This window comes from Leptonychotes weddellii, chromosome 16 (assembly GCF_054177405.1).
Source record: "Leptonychotes weddellii isolate Sample4059 chromosome 16, ASM5417740v2, whole genome shotgun sequence".
NCBI lineage: Eukaryota > Metazoa > Chordata > Mammalia > Carnivora > Phocidae > Leptonychotes > Leptonychotes weddellii.
In genome coordinates this window covers 38847448-38874896 of record NC_138384.1, presented here as the reverse complement: position 1 = coordinate 38874896, position 27449 = coordinate 38847448, and the positions used below count along the sequence as shown (strand labels likewise).

The 27449-nt window shown below is 41.6% G+C and overlaps 1 protein-coding gene across 13 annotated transcripts in view; it reads right to left on the bottom strand.

Annotated features, from left to right (window-relative positions):
• The window catches only part of LOC102748329 (uncharacterized), a 51924-nt gene that overhangs the window by 24302 nt on the left and 173 nt on the right, over positions 1–27449 (bottom strand). For 2 of the 13 annotated variants that reach the window (XM_081807530.1, XM_081807527.1), the window contains exons 1-3: positions 16468–19780; positions 11707–11835; positions 2340–2411 (exon numbers count right to left, since the gene is read on the bottom strand). The gene's annotated coding sequence lies outside the window, so the exon portion shown is untranslated. The other 11 variants (XM_081807534.1, XM_031026089.2, XM_081807529.1 and 8 more) reach the window with 10 other exon arrangements.

Genomic DNA, 27449 nt, shown 5'->3' with positions numbered 1-27449 from the left:
GTTATTAAATCCTTGCAATGCATCTTATAAATTGTGTTCAAGATACATATGTAATTAAACAATTTCTTTTTTTTTAATTTTATTATGTTATATTAATCACCATACATTACATCATTAGTTTTTAATGTAGTGTTCCACGATTCATTGTTTGCGTATAACACCCAGTGCTCCATTCAATATGTGCCGCCCTCTTTAATACCCATCACCAGGCTAACCCATCCCCCCACCTCCCTCAGTTTTTTCTCAGAGTCCATAGTCTCTCATGGTTCTGTAACTTAACAATTTCTTAAAGATTTTTATTCATAATAAATATTTCTCAATATTACATTATATACATACATATTTTCCTGATGACTAAATTACTAATAAACATAATTTTTAGTATTGCATAACATTCCATCACATGGATGGATGGAATCCATGTGATGGATTAATCACCTGTGTGATTAAGTAACTCACATTCCATCACATGGATGGAATGTAAGTTACTTAATCATTTCCATATTGCTGGATACTACTTTTATAAAAGATTATCCCAAAAGTCATTCCTAGTTATCCCATACTTTTATTCTACACTTGTAAGAATCAATCTTATTGGGTCTTACACAACTTTGATAATATCATGAAATGATAGACTTCCTCCCCACCAAATTACCCGCTGACAAATATATACAACAATCTTGTACATAATCTTAGATTTTTGTTGTCCTGAAAACCCATAACAGAGTCCAAAGACTTCATGTTAAGAATCCCTCTTTTGGGGGGTACCTGGGTGGCTCAGTGGGTTAAGCATCTGATTTTGGCTCAGGTCATGGTCTCAGGGTCCTGGGATAGAGCACCCCCCATCTCGCCACCCCCAAGACTCCACACTCAGGGGGAGTCATCTTCTCCCACTGCCCCCCATCCCACACCCCTCCCCACTCGTGCACGCTCTCTCTCTAATAAATAAATACAATCTTTTTTTTTTAAAGATTGTATTTATTTATTCGACAGAGAGAGACACAGCGAGAGCAGGAACCAAGCAGGGGGAAGTGGGAGAGGGAGGAGCAGACTTCCCACTGAGCAGGGAGCCTGATGCGGGGCTCGATCCCAGGACCCTGGGACCATGACCTGAGCCGAAGGCAGACGTTTAACCATCTGAGCCACCCAGGCGCCCCAATAAATACAATCTTTAAAAAAAAAAAAAGAATCCCTCTTTTGGTTCATTCGAGTGTCTGATTCATTTTCCTGCTTGCAAGCATCCATCCTAATTAATCTCACATTTTCATTACTTTTGGGAATACAGAAAGCTGATAGGGAATGACTAAGAATCATCATTTAAAACCAATAGCTAATATTAGTTAAGCACTCTTCTAATGGGCCAGGTAGTCTTCTAAGAACTTAACAGATATTAATTCAGGTAATCTTTAAAACCACACTGTGAGGTATATACTATTGTAATTCTGAATTTACAGATAAAGAAACTGGGACCAGAAATATTGCTCAAACTCACTCAGATTTAAGTGGCAGGCAGGATTCAAATTCCTTTAATCTACGTTCAAAATTCTTAAACACCTTATATACCTCAGTCTATTGAAAAACATACCCCAAACAAACTAATGGTACAAACTTTCAATCATAGAGTAAGTTCTTAAGACCTAATGTACAGCATGGTTACTGTATTATATACAGTAATTATATACAGTATTATATACTTAAAATTTGAGATTTAAGAGTAGATCGTAACTTTTCTCACCACACACAAAAGTAACTATGAGGTGTTGGGTGTTAATTGGTCTGATTGTGGTAATCATTCCATTCCACAATGTATACATATACTGAAACATCCTGTTGTACACCTTAAGTATATACCATTTTGTATTTATCAAAAATAAGCAAAACAAACTCATGCTACCAAACCTTTAACCACATCTGGCTGGTACCAAAAATTCCCAATCACGGAGTTCCTTGGAAAAAAATCCCCATCCCTATTCTGGAATCATTGAAGGTATCTAAACAAACCCTAAACTACTCCTTACAAACCACAGTCGAAAACAAAGCATGAACATTGACTTCCAAATGGGGTATTACCATAATCAGAATCCTTAAGAAAAAGTGCTCACAAAGCAACTGAATATATAGCATACGATTAACTAACTGTAGAACTGCATTAAATGGACACTAGCGAGTGTTACCTATTAATTAGGTCCCCCGCCGTTAACTACGTAGGGAAATCTTGAGGCCCAAATCAATGAATAGACCATTCTTAAGCAGCACATTCCAAGGGAAGAAAATCAAAAAGCCCAGTGTTCTGAAAATCAAATGCATTTCACGGAAACAAAGAAGCAGCACAAACTCACACAGAACCTGGCTTTCCGAGGCGCGGCAGCGATTCGTTTCACTTCAAAGGCCTTCTCTGGAGACTGGCCGGGCTGGGGAAGCAAATAGTGTTCATTACACCCCAGGCTTTTCTTGATCGGTTAGAAACCACCCTCCATGCCCCGTGACCCTCGCTAACCACCGCAGGCATGCACAAACGGAAACAAGAGACAAACGAGGAAAGGTTTGCAGTCACCCGTGTCCAGGTTCGCAGCTCTGGGTACGCTGTAGTTCGGACATCGCTACTGCTCACCCCGTGGGACGGCCCACTGCGTCTTCCTCTGTCCAGCGGGTCCTCCGGACCTCAGAGGTCAGCCCTGAATCTAGCTCCAGCGTTTTGCAGCGGACCTTTATTCTGGGGCTCCACCTCCAACTGCCTTCTGCGGCCGGGCCTTGATGGTTGAGGAGAAGACCGAGGTGCGTAGGACCGCAGGGTCTCGCACTGCATAATAGGCCGCGCCCACAAACCGGGCCCCGCACCGTTATTGCCGCACGAGTTTAAACCCACCCCATCCGGGTCTCCAAACTCGAGAGGAATCGCCTAGTAGGCCGAGTCCCCAGGACCCACCCCCGCTCCGGTCCGCAGAATCTGGCCCTTCCCGTACACGTTTCCTTCAGAAAAGCCGCGACCACAGCAGAGCCTGGCTCCACGTACTCGCCCTGCCACCGGCTCTGAAAACCCCCGAGCCCTCAAGTCTGCGGGTTTCCAGCGCGCCTACCGCGGCCCGAGTGCGCAGGCGCGCAGGGGGCGGGGGCAAGTGCCTCGGTTCTTTAGGAAGGGCTGGCGGGGGAGAACGGGGCCAGGTCCTCCGCTAGCCGACCGAGTGGAGAAGCAGAGTTCCGGCAGGGCCAGGGTTCCTCAGGCCTGTAAAGGTGATCCTGTGAGCGACCCGTGCTACCGAGGATAATCCAAGCCTGCTCCCTTGTTAGAACTGTAGTCCAAAATCACAAAAGCTGTGTATTCTGGCTTTCCTCTTTTGGCTCTTGGCTCCGCCCCCCCGTTTGAGCCGCGAACACCGCCCTCGAGCGCCGAGCGTTGAGGCTCCGGGGAGTTGCCGATTCTGTCCAGAGTACGCAGGCGCGCGAGGATGGGGGGCGAACCCGGGACTCTACTGAGGTGGGGGAGGCTCTTGGGGCCACAACCGCTGGGGGCTGGGGGATAGGGCGAAGGGTAAGGGGCACCGTAAGAGACGTTGGATTCTCGCGCCCGGCTTGGGGACTGTTCAGATCTTCATTTAGGCTTGAAGCGATGACCCTGACTGGTATCAGTGCTTCGCTCATGGTTCACGTGGCGTTTCCTGAGGTACTGGCGTGGTGCCTCGAGTGCCTGAGCGGGTGATCAAAGACTGGGTTGTGTTTTTTCCTGCTTGGAGCTGTTTCCCCGCATATGTGCCATTCTTTGGATGCAGGACTAGGGAGGCACCACAGAGAACACTGTGTGTGATTATGCCTGACTGTGATGCCAGCTTTAGGGATCTCTGAAGTCTCTGTGGTTTGTGGCATTAAAAAAATGAAAGTCAGCGGAGTAAATCGGAAGATCTAATTGGCTTTGTTTGACTATTGTGAGTTGGGCAGCATCCCTACTAATAAATAGACATCCCCAGGAGTTTTACAGAATGGGAGGTTTTAGAGGCAGGATGGTGGGGCAAGGAAATTATTAGCAAAAGAAAAGAAAGGGTTGGTACCGGCCAGGTCATCTTTTTGAGGGAAGGGAATAGGCAAGAGTCTTATTTTGCAGATTACCTGATCAGGAAATTTTAGATGGACTGTTCAAAGGTCACATTTCTGGGAGTGGTTGAAACTGCAATTGCTAATTAATTAAAATTGTTAATCTTGATATGTTCTATGGGGGGTAAGTGACTCCATTTGGGGCCTGTTTCTTTTATAACTGTGAAGTACCTCAAATTGTGTGTATCATTGAAGGTGACTGTGCTGTGAAGGAAACCAGAGTATGTCACTCCAATATATACCTTTTTGACATAAAAATTATTTTGAACTGAAGGCAATTTATAAGCATGAAAGTCAGGAAAGCTCTCTCTGCCCTCCCCCATTTCTGCCTAAAGGAAGGGTATACATTCTCCTTTATTGGAGACAACTCTAGACTCTTAGCTCATAGATGGCACCAAAAAGAATCTGCAAATAAACCTTCACTAGTTTCCTTTCACAGATTGCCACCCTTGGGAGCCTAAAACTGCTTTAATTTATCCTATCATTTCTCTACAAACTTATTATTTGTTGATTGCTAAGCCACCACTTTTGAGTTACTCTTGTTTTCTCCCATATGACATGTGCACACATGTTAATAAATCATCTTCTGTTAATCTTTCTTTTTTGTTACAGAGCCCCAGCTGAAAACCCAAAATGGGTAGAGGTAAAATTTTTTTCTCTCCTGTAGCCCTAGTGTGTGTTATTTCTGGCTTGGTTTTGATAGGCCTGCACTTCTGCTTCTTACTTTCCATGGACATTATGTTTGTGGGTATAGGGGAGCAGAATTTTCCACCCAAAATATGTCTCTTTAGCGTAAGGATTATTTTAGGCTGATTATTTTTAAGAAACTGCAAATACAGGAGAAGCTCTAAAACTGAGTAGAAGTTTTTTTTTTTTTAAGATTTTATTTATTTATTTGACAGAGAGATAGAGAGCACAAGTAGGCAGAGCAGCAGGCAGAGGGAGAGGGAGAGGGAGAAGCAGGCTCTCCGCTGAGCAGGAAGCCCAATGCAGGGCTGGATGCCAGCACCCTGGGATCATGACCTGAGCCAAAGGCAGCCACTCAACCGACTGAGCCACCCAGGTGCCCCTAGAAGTTACTTTTTGTAAGAAACATTTAGATTTAGGGTGCCTGGGTGGCTTAGTCGTTAAGCAGCTGCCTTCCACTCAGGTCATGATCCTCGAGTCCAGGATCAAGTCCCACATCAGGCCTCTGCTCAGCAGGGAGTCTGCTTCTCCCTCTGACCCTCATCCCACTTGTGCGCTCTCTCTCAAATAAATAAAATCTTAAAAAAAAAAAGAAAGAAACATTTACATTTATAAGGGAAATCTCCAATTGTAAGGGTGTTTCCCTCACTACCAAGAAGAGGTACCTAAATCTGTTATCAATGTTATCAATGGAGAAGGCATGAACTTAAATCTATATAACAACCTTATCCTTGTTTATTATGTTTTTCCTGGTAACCTCCCATAACTGACCCTCCACCCGCAGCATCTTCTTTTGTCTTTAGCTGAAGATGGTAATTAAGGTAATTTGGCCATTTGGGGGAGTCACTCAGTTTTCCCTTATATACAGGAAGTATACATGTTATTAAACATTTATCTCCTGTTAATCTGTCTCATGTCAATTTAATTCTTAGACCAGCCAGAAGAATCTTGTAAGGCAAAGGAAAATTTTTCCTCCCCAGCATGGATCACTATGTTACTAGGTGTTGGGATTTTGATGGTCGGAATCTTGGCCATTAAGTGTGCCTTCAAGAATATGGTGCTATGGCATTTAAGTGAGTAAAATAATTATAGGCAAAAAAATATTGGAAAGGAAGAGGTAAGATTATTGTTGTTATTTCTGAGTGATAAGATTGTAGGAGTATGTAATCGGGAAGTTGAAATTAATAGGACTTCATAAAACAAAAGGAGGGCACTTTATTGTCTCTTATAGCAGCTGCACTTGCAATATTCATCTGTAGATTAGGTTTTTTTAGTTTAGGTTTTTGATTTTTTTTTACCTGTACCTAGATGAAATCTTGGATGAATTCAATGATGTTTTCAATCAGTCTTGGATAATACAAGTTTCTTTGAACACTTTTAGCTAAAAGATCAGTTTTATTTTAGTAGTTAAAAATGTCTTTAGTAATAAAAATGTCCAGTGTAATAATCAAGATTTCATTTAAAGCAAAAAAACTTCCATCTTTTTCTTTCTCCTTAACCACATCCAAATATGGTTATATCTCAATTATTGTGGTATTTATATAATATGTGGTATTTATATAATAATGTAAATTATTTTATATTCAAAACCAAGTAGATTTTCTAGATATTTTTTCTTTCTTTCTTTTTTTTTTTTAAGATTTTATTTATTTATCTGACAGAGAGAGACACAGCAAGAGAGGGAACACAAGCAGGGGGAGTGGGAGAGGGAGAAGCAGGCTTCCCCCTGAGCAGGGAGCGCAATGCGGGGCTCAATCCCAGGACCCTGGGATCATGACCTGAGCCGAAGGCAGACACTTAACGACTGAGCCACCCAGGCACCTCAATATTTTTTCTTTATTGAGGATTTAATTAGTTTTCTTTGTACCTGTTCTTAAATTTTAGAGATGTTCCATAGATAAATGTTCCATATTTATGTTAAATGTCCACAGATGATTTTTTTCAATTGTTCAAATATCCATTAGAATCTCTCAGTCTACCAATCTGGGGCTTCAGTTGGACTCTACAGTTGTCCTGAAACTTACTTTCATTGTTTTCCTGAATTGGATTACTGTTTTCTGGAATTAAGTTAATTTTCCATTTTCATTAAAGTTCTTTTTCCAACAGCTTCCTTTAGATGCATGTGTTAAATTAGTTCTTTAATGTTTGGAAATGTCTTAACTCTACTCTCACACTTTGCCAGTATTCAAAACTTAGAAACATCACTTTAAAGTTTTCTGGTAGCTTATGTTGTCAAATCTAATACCAAATGTTTTCTGTTCCTCTATGTGTAATTTATGTCTCCCATTCAAATACTTAATGCTATTTATGCGATCTGAAGAGAAACCAGAGTGTACTTAATGCTATTTATATCCCCAGTGTACTGAAATTTCATGACTTATGGCATGGATCTTTAAATATTTTTTATGCTAGATATAGGTGAGATTTTTAGTCTGTAGGTTCCAGATCTGAGAATTTTTCTTATATTTTTGGTTTTTGGCAGTCTTCTCTATTTCAGGTTTTTTATTCCTGGCATTTGTATTTGCTGGAAGGACTATTCCTGAGTTGTGCCTAATTTTTCCTTCTTCATAGCTTTCTGTTCTTATTTATGGATGCAATATAATTTTCAATCTCTCAGGGTAATTATAGTTGTTCAGAGTTTTCTTGTCCATTTTTGTCTTTTATGTCCAAATCAAATTTCTTTTCAAAAAAGCTTGAATTATTTTTCTTCCTTTTGCATGGGATACTTTCCTGAAATGTGTGGTAATCCTTGCCTCCAGTCAAGAGATAAAATTTCTCGGGGCACCTGGGTGGCTCAGTCGCTCAGTTGTTAGGCATCTGCCTTCGGCTCAGGTCATGATCCCAGGGTCCTGGGATCCAGCCCTGCATCTGGCTCCTGCTCAGCAGGAAGCCTGCTTCTCCCTCTCCCACTCCCCTATTTGTGTTCCCTCTCTTGCTGTCTCTCTCTCTGTCAAATAAATAAATAAAATCTTAAAAAAAAAAAAAAAAAGGTGAAATTCCTCAACTGGCAGACATTAGAGCCAGCCTTTTCACCAGAAGACTGCCAGGGAGCGCTCTTCTCTGCTCTTTAGTTTAGACCAGAAACTAGGTCCAGTCTCCTGAGCTACTGGTGTTTGGGGCTAGGAGAGGCCCACAGTTCTGGGTATGGTTTTTCACTCAGACTGCCTATGCCTCAATCCTGTCTTCATTTGTGCAGTTGGACATCCTTCCTGGGTCAGTTTATCCAGAGATCAAACTCCCTGTGCAGTGTATTTGATTACATGAGAGGAAAAGTAAAGGGGGAGAACAACCAGTTTGTGCACAAAGTTTCAACCAATCTGTTTCCAGGTCCATACCTCTCCAGATTTATCATCTTTAGAGAATATAGAACTCAGCAACCAACAGGACCTAACTGACATTTATGAAACATTTGACCCAACAGCAGCATAAAACATTCTTTTCAAATGTTCATGGAGCATATAATGAGATATACCAAATGCATGGCCATAAAATAAACCTCAAAGTATTTAAAAGAATTGAAATCATATGGAGAATATTCTCTGACCGCAATGGAATCAAACTAGAAATCGATAACAGAAAACAGGAAAGTCTCCAAACACTTAGAAACTAAACAACAAACTAAACACTCTTCTAAATAAACTGTGGGTCAAAGAGGAAACCTTAAGGGAAATTAGAAAATTACATTAAGTTGAATGAAAATATAAAATACCAAAATGCATGGGACACAGCTGAAACAGTGCTATGGGAAACTGTTTGGCAATAAAGGAATACATTAGAAAAGAAGAAGAATCCCAAATCAATAATCTAATAAGCTCCCACCTCGAACCTAGGAAAAAAAGAGCAATATACACACAAAGCAGCAGAAGGAAGAAAATTTTAAAATGAACTTTCACCTAATTGTCACACCTCTTATGAAGATCAATTCAAAATGGATCACAGAAAACATTAAAACTATAAAACTTGTAGGAAGAAACATAGGAGAAAATCTTTAGGATTGAGGGCTAGGTAGAGTTCTTAGACCTCATACCAAAAGCATAATCCATACAAGGAAAAACTGAAAAATTGAAAAATTGGACTTCATTAAAAGTAAAGTCTTTGGTCTGTGAAAGTCCACATTAAGAGGATAAACAGACAAGGTATAGCCCAGAAGAAAATATTTATAAACCACATAACCAACAGAGGGCTAGTATGTAGAATGACTATGTTAATTAGCTTGATTGTGGTGACATATCACAATGTATGCATATATCAAACCAAGTTGTGTTCCTTAAATATATACAATTTTAATATTCAATTGTACCTCAATAAAAATTCGTGGGGAATAGAATGAAAAGGTCTAACATAACTCTCATTGGAGTGTCAAAAGGAAAAAAAAAAAAAGAATGGAGAAAAGATAGTATCTAAAGAGATAATGAATGCAAAGTTTCCAGAATTGAAGAAAACTGTGAACCCACAAATCCAGGAAGTGCAATATATCCCAGGTGGGATGAATGAAAGAAAAAAGGTCCGTGCTTAAACATATTAAAACAACAACAACAACACAACTTGAGAATACAGAAGATTAAATTAAAAGCACCTAAACTAGGGGTTCCTGGGTGGCTTAATCAGTTAAGTGGCTGACTCTTGATTTCAGCTCAGGTCATGGTATCAGGGTCCTGGGATCAAGCCCCACATTGGGCTCTGTGCTCAGCAGGAAGTTTGCTTGAGGATTCTCCCTTTCCCTCTGGCCCTCCCCCTATTCCCACACACGTGCTCTCTCAAATAAATGAATCTTAAAAAAAAAAAATCAGGGACATCTGGGTGGCTCAGTCAGTTACATGACTGACTCTTGATTTTGGCTCAGGTCATGATCTCAGAGTTGGATTGAGCCTCGCCTCAGGCTCCCCACTCAGTGTGGAGTCTGCTTGAGATTCTTTCCCTCCCACTCTACAGCCTGCCCCCTCCACTCCCGGGGTTATGGTGCGTGCTCTCTCTCTCTCTCTGAAATAAATAAATAAAATCTTTAAAGTGGGGGCGCCTGGGTGGCTCAGTTGGTTAAGCGACTGCCTTCGGCTCAGGTCATGATCCTGGAGTCCCAGGATCGAGTCCCGCATCGGGCTGCCTGCTCGGCAGGGAGTCTGCTTCTCCCTCTGACCCTCCCCCCTCTCATGCTCTCTCTCTCATTCTCTCTCTCAAATAAATAAATAAACTCTTTTAAAAAAAAAAATCTTTAAAGTGTACAGTTCAAAATAAATTGAGTATACAGTGATTTTTAGTATATTCACAGAGTTGTATAACAATTACCATAATTTTATTTTTTGAAATTTTTTTAATTTTTATTTGTTTAAAGATTTTATTTATTTATTTGAGACAGAGAGAATGAGAGAGAGAGAGCACATGAGAGGGGGGAGGGTCAGAGGCAGAAGCAGGCTCCCTGCCGAGCAGGGAGCCCAATGCGGGACTCGATCCAGGGACTCCAGGATCATGACCTGAGCCGAAGGCAGTCGCTTAACCAACTGAGCCACCCAGGCGCCCATAATTACCATAATTTTAGGGCACCTAGGTGGCTCAGTTGGTTAAGCGACTGTCTTTGGCTCAGGTCATGATCCCGGGGTCCTGGGATCGAGTCCTGCATCGGGCTCCCCCTACTCTGCAGGGAGTCTGCATCTCCTTCTGCCTCTGCCTGCCACTCCCCCTGCTTGTGTGCGCTCTCGCTCTCTGCCAAATAAATCAATAAAATCTTAAAAAAAAAAACAATTACCACAATTTTAAAACATTTTAATCATCTCCCCAAAAGAAACCCTAAACTCATTAGTACTCCCTATTTCCCCCCAAATCCTTCTTCCCTAGGCAACCACTGTTTTTCTTTCTGTCTCTATGGACTTACCAATTTGGCAATTCCAGTATAACCTGAATTATGTAATAGTTGGTCTTCTGTGACTGTCTTTTTCATTTAGCATAATGTTTTCATCTATGTTGTAACGTGTATCAGTACTTCATTCCTTTTTATTGCCAAGTAATAGTCCATTGTATGGATATACCACATTTTTTCCATTCATCTAGTAATGAGCATTTGAGCTATTTCTACTTTTGGCTGTTGCAAATAATGTTGCTGTGAACATTCATGGACAAGTTTTTGCATGGACCTATGTTTTTATTTCTTTTGAGTATCTACTTAGAGTTTAATCACTGGGTTATATGGTAACTCTATGTTTGACCTTTTAAGAAACTAGCAAACTATTTTCCAGAGCAGCTACACCTTTTGACATTTCTACCAGTAATGTATGAGGGTTCCAGTTTCTCCATATCCTCACCAATACTTGCCTTTTTCACTATAACATTCCTATTTTGTGTCAAGTGGTATTTCATTGAGATTTGGTTGTATCCCCCTGATGGCTAATGATGTTCATGTACTGGTTGGCCAGTTTTATATCTTTTGAGGAAATAACTAGTCAGCTCCTTTGCCTGTTTTTGTTGTTGTTGTTGTTGTTGTTTTATTTGACAGAGAGAGACACAGCAAGAGAGGGAACACAATTGGGGAGTGGCAGAGGGAGAAGCAGGCTTCCCACAGAGCAGGGAGCCCGATGCGGGGCTGGATCCCAGGACCCTGGGATCATGACCTGAGCTGAAGGCAGATGCTTAATGACTGAGCCACCCAGGCGCCCATCCTTTGCCTGTTTTTTTTTATTACTGGATTATTTGTATTTTTTATTGAATTGTAACAATTCTTTATGTATTCTAGATAAAAATTTCTTATCAGATAGATGATCTGCAAAATTTCTTTCCATTTGATGGGTGGCCTTTCTACTTTCTTCATGATGTCCTTCAAGCAGAAAGGTTTTTAATTTCGATTATGTTCAATAATGCATAATGGAGTTACCTTAGTCTTTGGGGGTTGCTATAGCAAAATATCAAAACTGAGTGGCTTATAAACAACAGAATTTTACTACTCACAGTACTGGAAGCTGGAAATTCAAGATCAGGGTGCCAGTATGGTCAGGTTCTGATGAAGGTCCTCTTCCAGGTTCATGCTGTGAACTTCTTGCTGTGTCCTCACATGGTGGAGGGGTTCCCGGGCTAAGGCTAGATTGGTAAATTCAAACCAAAAAGAGCAGGGATTTGATAAGCTCTACAAAAGTCTTATGGAGAAAAGAATAAACTAAACCAAAAGTTAACAGATGAAAATAAGAAAGATTAGAGTGGAAATAATTAGAGACTAGAAAAACAATAGAAAAGATCAACAAACCTAAAAACTGATTAAAAAAAAAACACCTTTTTTTGACAAACCTTTAGCCAGACTAAAAAAGAAGACGGAAAATTATAAAGGAAAGAGGAGACATTACAGCTGATGCCACAGAAATATAAAGGATTATAACAGACTACTGTGAACAATTATATGCCAATAAATGGAATAACCTAAAATAATGGACAAAGCCCTAGAAACATATAACCTACTAAGACTGAACCATGAGGAAATAGAATATCTGAACAGGCCAATAATTAGAGATTGAATCAGTGATCAAAACCCTTCCAACAAAGAAAAGCCCAGGACAAGATGGCTTCACTAGTGAGTTCTACCAAACACTGAAAGGAGAATTAATGCCAGGCATTCTCAAACTCTTCCAAAAAATTGAAAAGGAAGGAAAACTTCCAAACTCCTTCTATGAGGCCAGCATTACCCTAATACCAAACCCTGACAAAGACAGAAGAAGGACAACAAACCAATATCCCTGATGAAGACAGATACAAAAATCTTCAGCAAAATATTTGCAAGTCAAATTCAACAGCACATAAAAAAGATCATACACCATGATCAAGTGGCATTTTTCCCTAGGATGCAAGGATGGTTCAACATACACAAATCAATAAACATGATACACGCCATTAACAGGATGAAGGATAAAAATCATGATCATCTCAATAGATTAAAAAAAAGCATTTAACAAAAATTCAACACCCTTTCATGACAAAAACTCTCAACATATTAGGTATAGAAGGCATATTCCTCAACATAACAAAGTCCACATATGACAAGTCCACAGCTAATATACTCAGTAATGAAAAGCTAAAAGGTTTTCCTCTAAGATTAGGAACAAGACAAGGATGCCTACTCTTGCTACTTCTATTTAACATAGTAATGGGAGTTCTAGCCAGAACAATTAGGCACAAAATGAAATAAAATCATCCAAATCTGAAAGGAAGAGATAAAATTATCTTTCTGTGCAGACAACACAATATTATATATTGATAACCTTATAGACTCCACCAAAAAACTGTTAGAAATAACAAACAAATTCAGTAAAGTTGCAGGATACAAATCAACATACAAAAATTAATCATGTTTCCATACACTAACAATGAACTACTAGAAAAAGAAATTAAGAAAACGATCACATTTACAATAATCCCCAAAGCGGGGCGCCTGGGTGGCTCAGTCGGTTAAGCGCCTGCCTTCGGCTCAGGTCATGATCCCGGAGTCCCGGGATCGAGTCCCACATCGGGCTCCCTGCTCGGCGGGGAGTCTGCTTCTCCCTCTGACCCTCATGATCTATCTCATTCTCTCTCTCAAATAAATAAATAAAATCTTTAAAAAAAAAAAAATAATCCCCAAAGCATTATTACCTTCTAACATACTAGAAAATTTACTTAATATGTTTGCTTCTCGTTTTGTTTTTCCTCCAAAAAGAACATAGGTATCATATGGGTTGGAATTTTCTGTGACTTTCTCTCTTGATTCTGGTACTTGAACAGTGCCTAACACATAACAAGTTCTCAATAAATATTTTTTTTTCCGTGAATATGTTAAGTGAATAACTGACTGAATCAATTGCTGGTGACACAGGTAGCTTCTACTATTTGCAGTTGAACTTCATGTTTTCCCAAGATTTAAAAAAATTCATATATATAAACCAGGTTAGGACAGGCCTAATTTTTTTTTTTTAAGATTTTATTTGAGAGAGAATGAGAAAGAGAGAGCACATGAGAGGGCAAGGGTCAGAGGGAGAAGCAGACTCCCTGCTGAGCAGGGAGCCCTATGCAGGACTCAACCCAGGGATTCCAGCATCATGACCTGAGCCAAAGGCAGTCGCTTAACGAACTGAGCCACCCAGGCGCCCAAGATAGGTCTAATTCTGTTGCTCTTATACCTTTACTGTCTCCAGTTACCTCCTCGCCATTCCCACGTTTAACTTTATCCTGGGCTATTCAAAATGTGTTCTAGGAGTACAAGGAAAGTTTACACCCTGGGCTGGGGCCTCAGACCCTCAATGCAGGCAGGCAGGCTGGTTGTTTCTATGGCTGAAGCAGCACTGCCACTAGAGGGTATCTGTTGGGCCTGGTCAAGTGGAAAGAAGCTCACATTAGACCCAGAGGGAAGCCCCAAGAGGAGAGTGTGGGAAGATGCAGGGATGTCCACAGGGGCGGCCAAAAATCAGACACAGGCTGGGGAGCCAAGCTTGCAGATGTGATGGTTGAGGAGCTGACTTCAGAAACAGAAATTAGGCCAGTGGAGAGAGGAGCGCTCGTATCATTAGCTGGATAGGGGGTCTGTGGAAAGGACATAGGGAATCCACACACACAGGTGTACGTGACTCCTTTCTGTATAATTTAGGATACAAGAGAAGGATCGAAGTGCTGGGAGCAACAGGGAAGATGGAACTGGAATCTGCTGCAGTTGTGACTGAGGCATTGGGGTGCAGAGGACCTCCTTCCTCCCCATTCAGAGGGCACTCCCAGATGGGCTTGAATGTGAAGGGCGGAAGACACACAGTAGCACTTGTAGGAGAGGGTGAGTCAGGAGTTGAGCTTCTCATTTCACAGTCCATACCTGATGTGGGGAAGGAATCAGGGATGGAAGGGTTTGGGGGCCCAGCAGACAGGGCCAGCTATGTCAGTATCTGAGTAATGGGGTGGGAGCACGGGTCAGCAAGGTCAACGGGCTGAGGGCAGTAAGTGTGGTGAGGTGCCTGGCAGGGGCTCTGACAATAAGGAGAAGATGGGATCTGGTGAGCTGCCTTCTGGGACAAATGACCCATAGAGGTAGCCAGTCCAGCAGATTCCAGAATGGCCAGTGAGCCTGCTGGTTTTTGCATCTCTTCTCTGTGGGTCAACGCTGAGGGCTAGAGGGGAAGCTGATAGAGAACAGGCAGGGGAAGGAAAGGGATGGCTGTGAGGCACTGGAGTCCGAGATGGCCTCAGCCTTAGTCCCCAGCACATCGTTGATGCACTGCCTCCTTCTCCAAGGCCCCCAGCTAGGGGACGGGGTTGCCAGATTCAGAGGCTCGCCTCATTTATGTGGCAACAGAGGAATTTTGCCTTTATTGGGTATAGAACTGTGGGTTCTACAGTTTCTGGCATTTTGTTTCTGCCCTAGGGTAACTAACACCTGAAAGCTTTACATTCTAGATCTTCCCCTGTGCTAGCAGTGAAGCTGAAGAGCCACCAATAGCCCTCCTTAGTCACTCTCTGTGTGGGCCTGGCAGGCAGCTGAGTGAAATGGGGCTGTGCCAGTTGCAGAAAACCTCAAGGAGAGCTGTATGTTTGTGACAGCCTTTTGTTTGGCACATGAGTCCCTAAAAGGGCTATGGGGTTTGTTAATGGAGCTGTTTTCTGAGTTCTTGGAAGAGAGGTTTCTCTTCAACAGCCTAGGCCTGGGCTTGAAGGAAGAGAGGCATACATTGACCACCAGGGGCCTACATGTAGAGCATATACTTCCAGTGCTATGGGGCCCCTGTCTCTGATTCTCCGTGTCTGTAGGGTATTCCTTCGGTTTCTCTATTCCTTCCCCCATTCTCTCTGAGGTCCCTCAACGCAGTCTCCATTGCACAAGAGTCTTGAGAATGACTGGATGTTTCTTTTTTTTTTAAGATTTTATTTATTTATTTGAGAGAGAGATTGAGATAGAGAGAGCATGAGAGGAGGGAGGGTCAGAGGGAGAAGCAGACTCCCCGCTGAGCAGGGAGCCCAATGCGGGACTCGATCCCGGGACTCCAGGATCATGACCTAAGCTGAAGGCAGTCGCTTAACCAACTGAGCCACCCAGGTGCCCCAAGAGAATGACTGGATGTTTCAAGTGGCATCAAGGTGACTACTGTCAACCAGAAAGTCAATTTGCTCCTTACAGTAACTGAGCTGCAGGACATTTTAGTTTTGAGCAGCCCACACTCACCTCCTCTGATTTGGATGCCAGGACACTGAGATAAAGACCCCAGAAAGGAACACAGTCTGTAACATCCAATGGGATGTATCCTGGCAACACTGCCTGAGAGTCTGTTCTGGGGCAAGGCAGACAGGTGAACACTGTCCCAAGGTAATTAGATGGGTGGGGTCATGTGCAAGACCTGTCCCCGGTGGGAGGAAGGGTGGCAAGGACAGAAGCTTGCCTGGGCAACTTCTATAATAGCGGATCTTCAGGGTAGAGAGAACAGGCTAGGAGACTTATTTCATAGCTTTCCACTCAGCCAGCAAAAAACAAAAAAAACAAAAACGAACAAAAAACCCCAAAAAATGAACAAAAAAACCCAAAAAAGAGCTGGCTAAAGATGCATATCTGAAATGTGGAAGAAAGGAAGGGTGATCAAAGTGCATGGGAGAAAAGGGTGCACATGCCAAGAATGCTTAAGGAAATATGCCCCCCAAGGCAGGGCTCAGCTTCCCCATACCCTCTGACTCTCCTGGACCTACCTCCTCCTGCTAGATAAAGGGAGATGAACTTACTGGGAGGTACAGTGTCTCCTCCTCCACTCGGGTTCCTGCGCACTAGGAGGATTGGGCAGGACAGGGATTCTTGAACCAGCAGAGCAGGAACCACTGGGGAGTTGGGCTCAGGATCTTTAGTGCTGGCCAGACGTGGCACCTTTGCAGTCGGTCACCGTATGCCCATCTGTCTTTTCCCCTGGGGATACTGGAGGAGAGAGCTGCTCGGAACAGAAGCAAGGGTGTCACTAGATCCTGTTCATGCATGGGGGCCACGGTGACATACATATTTACATTGTGACCCAGCAATCCCACTAGTAGGTATTTACTCAAGAGAAACTAGAATATAGGATCATACAAAACCTGTATGTGAATGATTTTAGCTGCTTTATTCATTCATATCTCTTGGATAAAAGACTATTCAGGTTATAATTTTGTCTTGAGTGTGTATGTATGTCTATTAGTTTACCATTTCAGATAAAATGTAGAAACCTTTTATCCTTCACTCTTTATACTTGTCATATGTTTTACATCTCTATGCAGATGTAGAGGTGAGTCAGGAGTTCCCCAACCCCCAAAAGTGGTATAATTTTGGTTTTCAAAGTCATATTGTCATTTAAAGAATTTAAGAGGAGAAATATAGGCCTATCATATTTATGCGCACAATTACTATTTCTGTTGCTCTTCCTTTATTCTTGGAGGTTCCAAGCTTTCTTCTTGTATCATTTGCCTTCAGCCTGAAAAAGTTCTTTTCACGTATTTTCAGAGTAGTTGACTGGTAATGAATTTTCTTAGTTTTCCTTCATCTGCATCTGTCTTTATTTTCCTTTCATTCATTAAGGATATTTTTCCCGGGTATAGAATTCTAAGGTTGACAATTCTTTTGTTTCAGGACATTAGTGATGTTTTCCTCTCCTGGCCTCTGTAGTTTCTGATGAGTAACCCACACTTGTTCAAATTGTAACCTCTCTCTCTCTGTAGATGTATTTTTTTTTTTTTTCCTCTGACTGCCTTCAAGAATTTTCTTCATCTTTGCTTTCAACAGTTTGAATATGATGTCTGAGTGAGATTTTCTGAGCTTCCTGAATCTTTCACCAAATTTGGGGATTTTCAGCTATTTTTCCTCAAATATTTTTTTCTTCACTAAACTGTCCCCTCTCTTTCTGGAACTCCAATGAAATGAATCTTAAAATTTCTAATATTTTCCTACAGGTTTGGAGACTTTGGTGTACGTGTATGTTTGTAAACGTTTTATTTTGGAACAGTTTTAATTCTAAAGAACTATTGTAAAAATTGTACAGAGTTCCCATACATGCCTAGTTTCCCCTATTATAAATGTTACATTAGTAAGGTACATTTATCATAATGAATCAATATTGATATTTTATTATTAGCTAAATCCCAGACTTTATTCAGATTTCCTCAGTTTTCTGTCTTTTTTGTGTTCCAGAATCCCACCCATGATACCACATTACACTTAGTAGCTATGTACCCTTAGATTCCTCTTGGTTGTGACACTTCTCTTGTTTTTGATGACCTAGAAATTTTGAGGATTACTGGTCAGATATTTTGTAGAATGTCTCTATTGGAATTTATCTGAGGCTTTTCTCATAAAATTTAAAATGTTTTGGGGAGGAAGACTGCAGAGGTGAAGTACCGTTCTCTTCACACTTATCAAGAGTATATACTACTAATATGACTTACCACTCCTGATGTTGACCTTGATCACCTGGCTTACGTTAGTGTTTACAAAATTTCTCCACTGTAAAATTACACCTTTTTTCACCATTTCCATATTGTACTCTTTGGAAGAATGTCATTACCCATACTTAGAGAGTGGGGAGTTATGTTCTACTTCCCTAAGGTCATAGTATTTACATAAATTATTTGGAATTCATCAGCATGGTAAACTTGTCTTTTTTCCCAATTCATTTATTTATTCAATCATTTATGTTCAATGTAGACTCATGGGTATTTATTTTATACTTTGAGTTATAATCCAATTAATTGTTACTAAAATTGTTGCACCTTTGGCAATTGGGAATTCTTTTAGTTAACTCTGTATCTCTTTGACATACACCCATCATGGGAAAGATGGTTTTGTGTTTTGTTTTGGGTTTTTTAGTTCTTTTCAGCACTAAAGTTGCTCCAACCTCATCTTGTATATTTCCTGCCCCAGCCCTATAATCAGCCATTTATCCAAGGAGCTCTGGTTCCTTTCAGTGGAAAACAGTATTAAGAATCAAGGTCTGATTGGTAGGGTGCTCATTTTATGGGGGTGATGTTGCTTCCAGACCCACTCAGCAAACAGAGTAAGGAGATACATGTGTATATACACGTATCTACAAATACTTTTATATCTAGTCATCTGTATCTACATTAAAGTAAATGTAAGTTCATACTTATGTGGCTCTTTTAATTTTCGTTGGAGATATTTTCCTATCTGCTCTTCAAATTATATCATTTCTGTTGATCTATCTTCTAGTTCACTGACCTTTCTCCATTCTGTTATTGAGCTCATCAGGGAATATTTCATTTTGAATATTATAGTTTTTAGCTATAAAGTTTCTATCTCCTTCTTTTCCATAATTTCTAATTTCTCTGCTGAGAATCTCTATCTTTCCATTCGTTTCGAGAATATTTACCTTTACCTCATTGGGCATAGCTGTTGAGCATCTGTTGGCAGTTGTTCCAGTCTCAATGCAGTTTTCAAGTCTTTGCTATGCTGTTTGTTTCTACATCATGCCTACGTCATTCAAGGGTTAATCTGGGGCTTAAGTAGTGGCATATATTGTAGTTCAGTTCTCAAAGACTTTGTTCTGCTTATTTGGACCTGTTCTGTGCATGTGCTGCTCAAGGTGAGCCTGGGACTTATATTGTTAGTTTGTACACAGATTTAAGTGATGCCCTTCTCCAGTTTTCTCCTCTTCAGGATTTATCCCCATTCTCAGACTTGCAAAGCCCTCTTTGACATGCTACTCTCAGGGTTTAGTCCTTTTTGCCGTCATGCAGTTGTGACTAGGATGGCCTCTGAGGTGATAGCCAGAGCAGAGAAGGCAAAAATAATGGAGAGTTTTCCTACACTCTTCAGAAAACAGGAGTCCCTTTACCTGTTCCTTGGCCAGAAAGCCAAGTAATCTCCCAGGGTCCTTGTGCCATTGTGAAATGGCAGTACAGATCCACGATGAGGGTTGTCTTCGGGGGTGCAGCCGAGAGAGTAAGTCAAAACAAAATGAAACAGGGACTGTCCCCACACTCTCTGACATGCAAAGGCCTCCCTTCCCAGTCATCTGGATAGAAATAGGGGTTTTATTGGGGCGCCTGGGTGGCTCAGTCGTTAAGCATCTGCCTTCGGCTCAGGTCATGATCCCGGGGTCCTGGGATCGAGCCCCGCATCGGGCTCCCTGCTCCGTGGGGGGCCTGCTTCTCCCTCTCCCACTCCCCCTGCTTGTGTTCCTTCTCTCGCTGTGTCTCTCTGTCAAATAAATAAAATCTTTAAAAAAAAAAAAGAAATAGGGGTTTTATCACAGAGTTTTTGCTTTCAGTGACCGCTGTACTGAGACAAAGGAAGAAAAACACCCACCATAATCACCTCCTTATATGTTGTTATTCAAATTTTCACTTCTGTCCCCATTTGCCTGGTATTGTTTGTTTTTTCAGAGTTTTATTTGTAATCTGTGAGAGAGATCATTTGTAAGGATCTTGCTCCATTTTGGCTGGAAACACTTCAAAAATAATTTTTTAAATAACTACATATGTAAGAAATGTTTTATAATTATTTATAAATATTTTAAATGCTACCATTATAAACCAAAATGTTACTAGAGCTTACCTATAAATAATGTCATTTACTTTGTAATTTTCTATATTTCCTGTAGTTTTGTGACTATATGTTTTAATTGTTTCATTAAAAAAAACCATTAAAGCAGTTTTGACTTCAGATCTCCTGTTAATTCCTATGTAACCTTAATGTTGCACTAGGTTCCTTGACTGAGCAAACTGAATAGTAAAAAAAAAAGGGAGAACGTGGATATCAGACGGGAGCAGGATTAAGCACAGCAAGAGATGTCCTTGCAAAAGTTATCAGGCCCAGAAGACTCTCCAGGGTACTCATACTAGGAAATCGAATGGAATCAGCACATTCAACTCTAGAAAAATGTAGCAATATCACCCAAATATGGATAGATGAAACCAGGATAATTAGATATAATTAAGAAAAACTGGGCTTAACAAGGTCTACAAAGGCAGAAAGAAAAAAAAATATGTTGAATTGTGGTGCTATGTGCAATGTACCCTCCTACTCTCAGTAGAGAAAGACATAATGAAGATGTGTCCTCATTGCTAGCATCTGTTTACCAATATTTATCAAAATAAGGTCTTTAATTCCATAGATACTTTTGTTTTAGGCATTTTCCATTCTGTTCAGAATAGTTGTAGATACTTATTCTAAGCATGTTTTAACTTCTAGAAATACCACTGAGAAAGCAAAAAGTAAAGTAAAATAAATTTTTTCTTATTTTGACAAATAGTCTCCAATACAAGATATACCCATAATGGTGGGACTGGGGACTTTAAGATATGGGTATGTGCAAATGGACTATCTTCTGCTGAAACATAGCACATTCAAATCAAGAGGAGTATTTTATTTAGAATATATGTTGAAATATTTGAACACTTTCAAACCCATCCTGAAGAGAATATGTATCCCATTTGTAATAGGGATTTCCTTTTTTTGCTTTAGAGTCAAGAAGCAAAGGATCTGATATACTTTTAGCAGAAGGAGATAAAGGAAATCACTTTGTAAAATTCTGAAAACTGGGAGTGTCATAGCCCAGAAGTGCAAGTCCTACCTTTCTAGAATTTCTTGAACTTGTGTTCCTAAGCTCATTCTTTCTAATAACACTTCCCTCATCTTCGGGTTCTGCTTTTATTTTTTTATTTTTTTATTATTTTATTTTATTTTTTTACAGATTTTATTTATTTATGTGAGAGAGAGAGCATGAGAGGGGGGAGGGTCAGAGGGAGAAGCAGACTCCCTGCTGAGCAGGGAGCCTGATGTGGGACTCGATCCCAGGACTCCAGGACCATGACCTGAGCCGAAGGCAGTTGCCCAACCAACTGAGCCACCCAGGCGCCCTGGCTTCTGCTTTTTAAAGATCTTCTAAAGCTGTGTGTCCTTTCTTTTGAGCCTCACGCTTGGAAGACATTACTTCCTCCAGCTAAAGCCTGATTTACTTAATTTGTTAGTGTTACATTATTTTCATTTTAGCAGTACGGAAAAAATCTAGACTTACAGTTAAGACAGTTTTTATTTTTTTCCCAAAGGGAAAGAGCTGGGTTTGAAACCCCCTGGGTCCGCAAATGCTCACCTTCACCACCTTCAGCACACTGAAGTCTTGGTCTAAACCCTGCTCATTGTGGAAGTACTGATCCTACAAGAACCACTGCTTTCCCTGCCAGGTATCCTGGACTTCCTCCTTCCGGTCCCCGTGGGGCAGGAGGCTCTGACCCAGGAGGGCATCTAGCCTATCTGCAGGGGTCTCATCCACATCCTGGGAAGGTTCCAACTTGGCAGGACCAGAGTACCCCTAGAATAAATCCTCTCCACTTCTGCTAAGAAGAAGGCACTGTCCAGGGCTTTCTCCAAAAGACTAAAAGACTAGAGTGGGGGAAGGAAATGATTTTAACATGTAGCTAGAATTGAGAACCACTGGACTTGGGAGATGGGCAGAGCACGGGTGCCCAGTTGCAAATGAGGAACATGTTTAGACTTACACATTATGTCTAACCATGATCTTTAGTTGTGGTCCCTGGCACATGGATCGACCATAAGCTAAAGACAAGAATTTACAGTTTTTTCTTTTTACCTTTTAATATAGAAACAATCCAAACATTCACAAAAATAGAGGCAAAAGATTAACTACTCACCATGTATTCATTATCCAGATTTAAGTTATCAATATTTTGCCAAGTTTGCCTTAAGAAAAGTTATAAAAAACTAGGAAATAAGGAAACATTACTGTGTCATCCTGTGTGACTCTTCAAAGTCATACTAGAGCATAGTCTAAATGTCCACCCAAGGTCTAATAAGCCAAGCTCGAGAAGAGCTTTCTAAACTCAGCACCATTCATATTTTGGGCCAGATAATTCTTTGTTGTGGAAGATTGTCCTCTGTACTACAGAATGGCTGGAAGCATCCCTGGCTTCTACCTACCATGTGCCAGTGGCATTCTGCCCATTCTCTCCCAACCCCCACCCCCAAGGATCATTGTCTCCAGACATTGCCAACTGTCCCCTGGGGATTAGAACTGCACCAGTTTGAGATCCCTCTACTCTAGTGGAATGCACATTTGATTGGCTTTTTACTACTAATTAGGATCTGGATTGTAGAGATAGATACTAACTTGCAGACAACTGATGTATTTCATATATTTGTCTATTAGAGATGCAACTTGATTCCCTGCAGAAAAGATAACCTTAAAGGTTTGGTTTGATTGCCCTGTAGGACATTAAATAGTTTTGTGTCTAATTTTGCAATCTTACTCCAAGATTCTTTTTTCCACTGAGTTGGCTCTAGCGGAGCCATAATTGCTTCATCATGCAGGACAAGAGGAAAATGCTAATAATCCTCTCTGATTTGAAAGAACAATCTCATAAGTTTAAGAGCTTCTTTAAGAAATCTAAAGACATCAGGGGCGCCTGGGTGGCTCAGTTGGTTGAGCATCTAACTCTTGATTTAGGCTCAGGTCATGATCTCGGGGTTGTGAGATCGAGCCCTGCGTTGGACTCTGCGCTCCGTGTGGAGCCTGTTTGGGATTCTCTCTCCCTCTCCCTCTGCCCCTCTCCCTACCCCTCTCTCTCTCTCAAAAATAACTAAATAAATTGTTAAAAATAAAAAAGAAATCCAAAGACATCAGTTACAGCATTTTTAGCACAGCATGTTACCTATTGCTGCATAGCAAATTACTCCCAAACTCAACAGCTTAAAACAAACATTTAGTATCTCACACAATTCCTGAAAAGTCAAGGATCTGGGAAGACCCTTCAGGTGTATATCAGTAGGTCATATGTTCGGGGATGATTGCCAACATATAGGGAAGGAAGTTTCCAAAGGAATTTTTTATACGTTAACAGGGTCCTGGGGGTTGGGCTAAGATTGCCTTTTCCCCTTAGCACAGTGTCAACATCGAGGCAGCTGAGTTCCTAGAGGAAGGTCACTCTGCCTGTTTCAAGGACTTGTGAATGGCCTGTAAGTAGTGAGGAAATTTAATAATTTTTCTTTTGCCTTTGTTTCCCACATCACTGACCTGAGACAAGGATGTGAGTGTGGGCAATTTATTGGGCAGGTGGAAGATAGGCAAGTGACAATGGAGGAATGGAACCCAATACAGAGTGTATCAATGAGGAGGTTGTCACTGTGAGCAATGGGGGCTCAGTCCTGTGGGGAACTCTGGAAGATAGTGTAGATACAAACTGTCCTATTCAAGGGCTGCTGAAGCTGAGATATTTGTACATCGTCTCTCGTTCCTCACTGTTGGGTGCTATGGCAAGGGCATTAACGCACTTCTAGCCTGCCTCATGGGCAAGGTCTCAGGCAGAGCCTTAGGAACTGTAGGCAGAGTTTCTGTTATGCACCATTTATTTGTGTTCTGTACTTTGCCTCTGAATAAGCCAAAGAAGCCATGTTCCCACTTCAAGGGGTAAGCAAGAAGGTTAATCATTCTCTGAGTTTTGTCCTAGGCCCCAAACACCTGATAACATCCAAGGAGAGTCAGATCCCAAATATGTTCCAGGACATAGCGTCAAACAAACCTTGGCTGATGCTGGCATCAACACCCCCTATCTCTGGTGATTTACAGAATAACACCTGGTGTTCATCTGACACTTGCCTTTGATTGGACCCTACCCTGGATCCCTGAAGGAACAGGTACCCTAAACCCCTTTCCAATATAAACCCTTAACCCTAAGCGATGACGAGACTCATTCTCCTTTCCTTTCCGAGTCTCCCAGACACTCCATCTGCTATTCTGTGTTTGTCACTCACACTACTCAGTAAACTCTGTTTTCACTTTCTCCAGCTCTCATTTGATAACTATCCTGCACGAAGCCAAGGACCCTCCTGGCTGGTCCTGTGGGACCTTCCTCTGGGTCCTCAGACCCAGCCTGCCTGCATCATACTGACGACATTCATTTCATACCACCTAAAGCAGTGCTCTGCACATCATAGGCATTGGAACATCTCTAGGAATGGTTACCTTGTCTTATGAAGATTGCTTTTTAAAAAACCATAATTCCAACTGGTTATCATACTAACTGATATAACAGCTGACCTCCAAAATGGCTACCAATGATTCCTACCTCCTGGTATTAACACCCTTGTGTAGTCCCTTACACACTGGACCCGGGCTGGTCTGTGAGGCTGATAAAGTAGAAGTGATGGTACATCACTGCTAAGATTAAGTTATAAATGATACTCAGTTTCTGTCTTCAAGGTGTGGTCTCATGACTCAGGTTTTATTAGACAGTAATAAATGACCCTTTCCCAACAATAGCTAGCCCCCTCAAGGTCCTGGAGACCTTGCTTCCAAAATTCCTTAGAGACTTAACGCTATCCCTAACATCCTCCCAACTTGAAAGTATATAATGGGCCACTCCTCATGACCCTAGTGCCGCTCTTTCTGCCCACGGGTCCTGTCCCTTTTCTTTAACAAAATCACCTTTTTGCATCAAAAGACGTCTAAGAATTCTTTCTTGGCTGTTGGCTTCGAACCCTAGCATCTTTCCTACATCCGTCAGCATCTGGGGCAAGCCACTCTTAGAAAGAAAACCACAAGGCTAAAATGGTGTCACTTAACCAAGCCACCAAACCAGGGCTTAATAATACCTAACCTAACTGTAGTTTCAACCTCCCCTAGAAATGTAAGTCTTGGGGTGCCTGAGCGGCTCAGTAGGTTAAGCATCTGCCTTCAGCTCAGGTGGTGATCCCAGGATCCTGGGATCAAGCCCCACATCAGGCTCCCCTCTCAGCAGGGAGCCTGCTTCTCCCTCTCCCTCTGCTACTGCCCCTGCTTGTACTCTCTCTCTCAAATAATTAAATTTTTTTTAATCTAAAAAAAAAAAAAATATATATATATATATAAGTCTTAACCAGTCAGTCAGGAATTTTATGATTAGCACCAATGAGGCAAATTGTTACTTGGGGCCTTCTCCATCCCCCCCAAAATGAGATTATGTTAATTAGGGACTAGGTCATCAGGGACCACAGTGAGAAATTAAAACAAATAAACTATCTTGTTTCTTCCAGGATGTTTGTTGTTCAGCTTCAGGAGTCCTTGAGAATTGCCCTGTTCCTGGAAGCCCACCAAAGTCACTCAACTGAGCAGATGTCTGGGAACAAAGAAAATCATAAATGTTCCTGGGAAACTGCAGAGTTAAGCAAACCTCTGTTAAGTCATGCTTAAATGATTACAAAGGTTTTACTAAGTTCCTCTGACCACTTCCTAATTGCAAGAATAAACCCACCAAAAGGTTGCCAGCTGGCAGTATGAGTTGGTCCTGAAATTTGTATTAGAGACAGAACTTTGTGGACTATTTCCTTACTAGCTGCAAGTAGTAAAAACCATTTGCTCAAACCAAAAGACATGGGCTAATCTTTTGGCTGATGCACCCCAAGCCAGGAACCCTTTGTGTTCAGTAAAAAACTTGGTGACCCATATGGGTCAGTTATCCACCTAATAAGACACCTGCTCTTCCACCTAAGGGAAGGTGACCTTGCCTGGAACAATCTTTTCTTTTGCTAATAACTTTCTCGCCATTCCTCCCCCACTTCTTCCTATAAAAACCTTCCATTTTGTACAACTCCGAGGAGGCACTCCTTTTGACTTGCTAGATAGGATGCTGCCTGATCCATGAATTGTTTAATAAAGCCAACTAGATATTCACATTTACCCGGATGAATTTTATTTTGTAACACTACTTAAGATAAAGTCCCTGTACACCTGGCCCAGCCTTAGCACAGGACAGGGAATTATGTCTCTCTTAATTTTTTAAATTTCATGTTGAATCTCTCAAATCAGCAGCAACAACATAGAGTGCTAAAACTCTTAATTATCATTTATTTAAAATAGTTGAGGGGCGCCTGGGTGGTTCAGATGGTTAAGCTTATGCCTTGGGCCAGGTCACGATCCCAGCGTCCTGGGATCCAGCCCCCCATCCGGCTCCCTGCTTGGCAGGGAGCCTGCTTCTCCCTCTCCCTCTACTGTTCCCCCTGCTTGTGCTCTTTCGTACTGTCTGTCAAATAAATAAATAAAATCTTTAAAAAAAAAAAAATAGTTGTGGGCGCCTGGGTGGCTCAGTTGGTTAAGCGACTGCCTTCGGCTGAGGTCGTGATCCTGGAGTCCTGGGATCGAGTCCCACATCAGGCTCCCTGCTCAGCAGGGAGTCTGCTTCTCCCTCTGACCCTCCTCCCTCTCATGCTCTCTCTCGCAAATAAATAAAATCTTAAAAAAAAAAAAAATAGTTGAAAGCTTAAAAAAATAAAGTCCCTGCTTTCAAAAATTTTCTTTCAATAACAGCTAATAACTTCGTACTCGCCGTAGGAAGCCATGGCTCCGCCCTCTCCGGAGTTGTCACCCCTTCCTCTGGTGGCCTCATGCTCCCCAAGGGAAGAGCGTCTCTCCGGAGTTCTCCAACTCCTAGAGCTGTCCCAGGAAAAGTTTCACCTTGCTTAGGGGAGCTCCTCCCATGAGGTGGCCCCGCCCACTGCAATAAACTGCATAAATGTACATGGCCATCTTACCTCAGCGCCTGCGCTGCCGGAGACAAAGAAAGCTCAGTTTGGAGGTCAAGGCGCCTCCGTATTGATCACGGGAGGTTTGGGCTCCTGAGAAGTTAAAAACAGCAGGGACGTCAGTGTTTACGGACCCAGGAGCACTTGTTTCTCCCAGCCCTAAAATAGCTTAACCCTCTGGTCTAACAAAGGGCCTAATCACCGCTGTACGGCT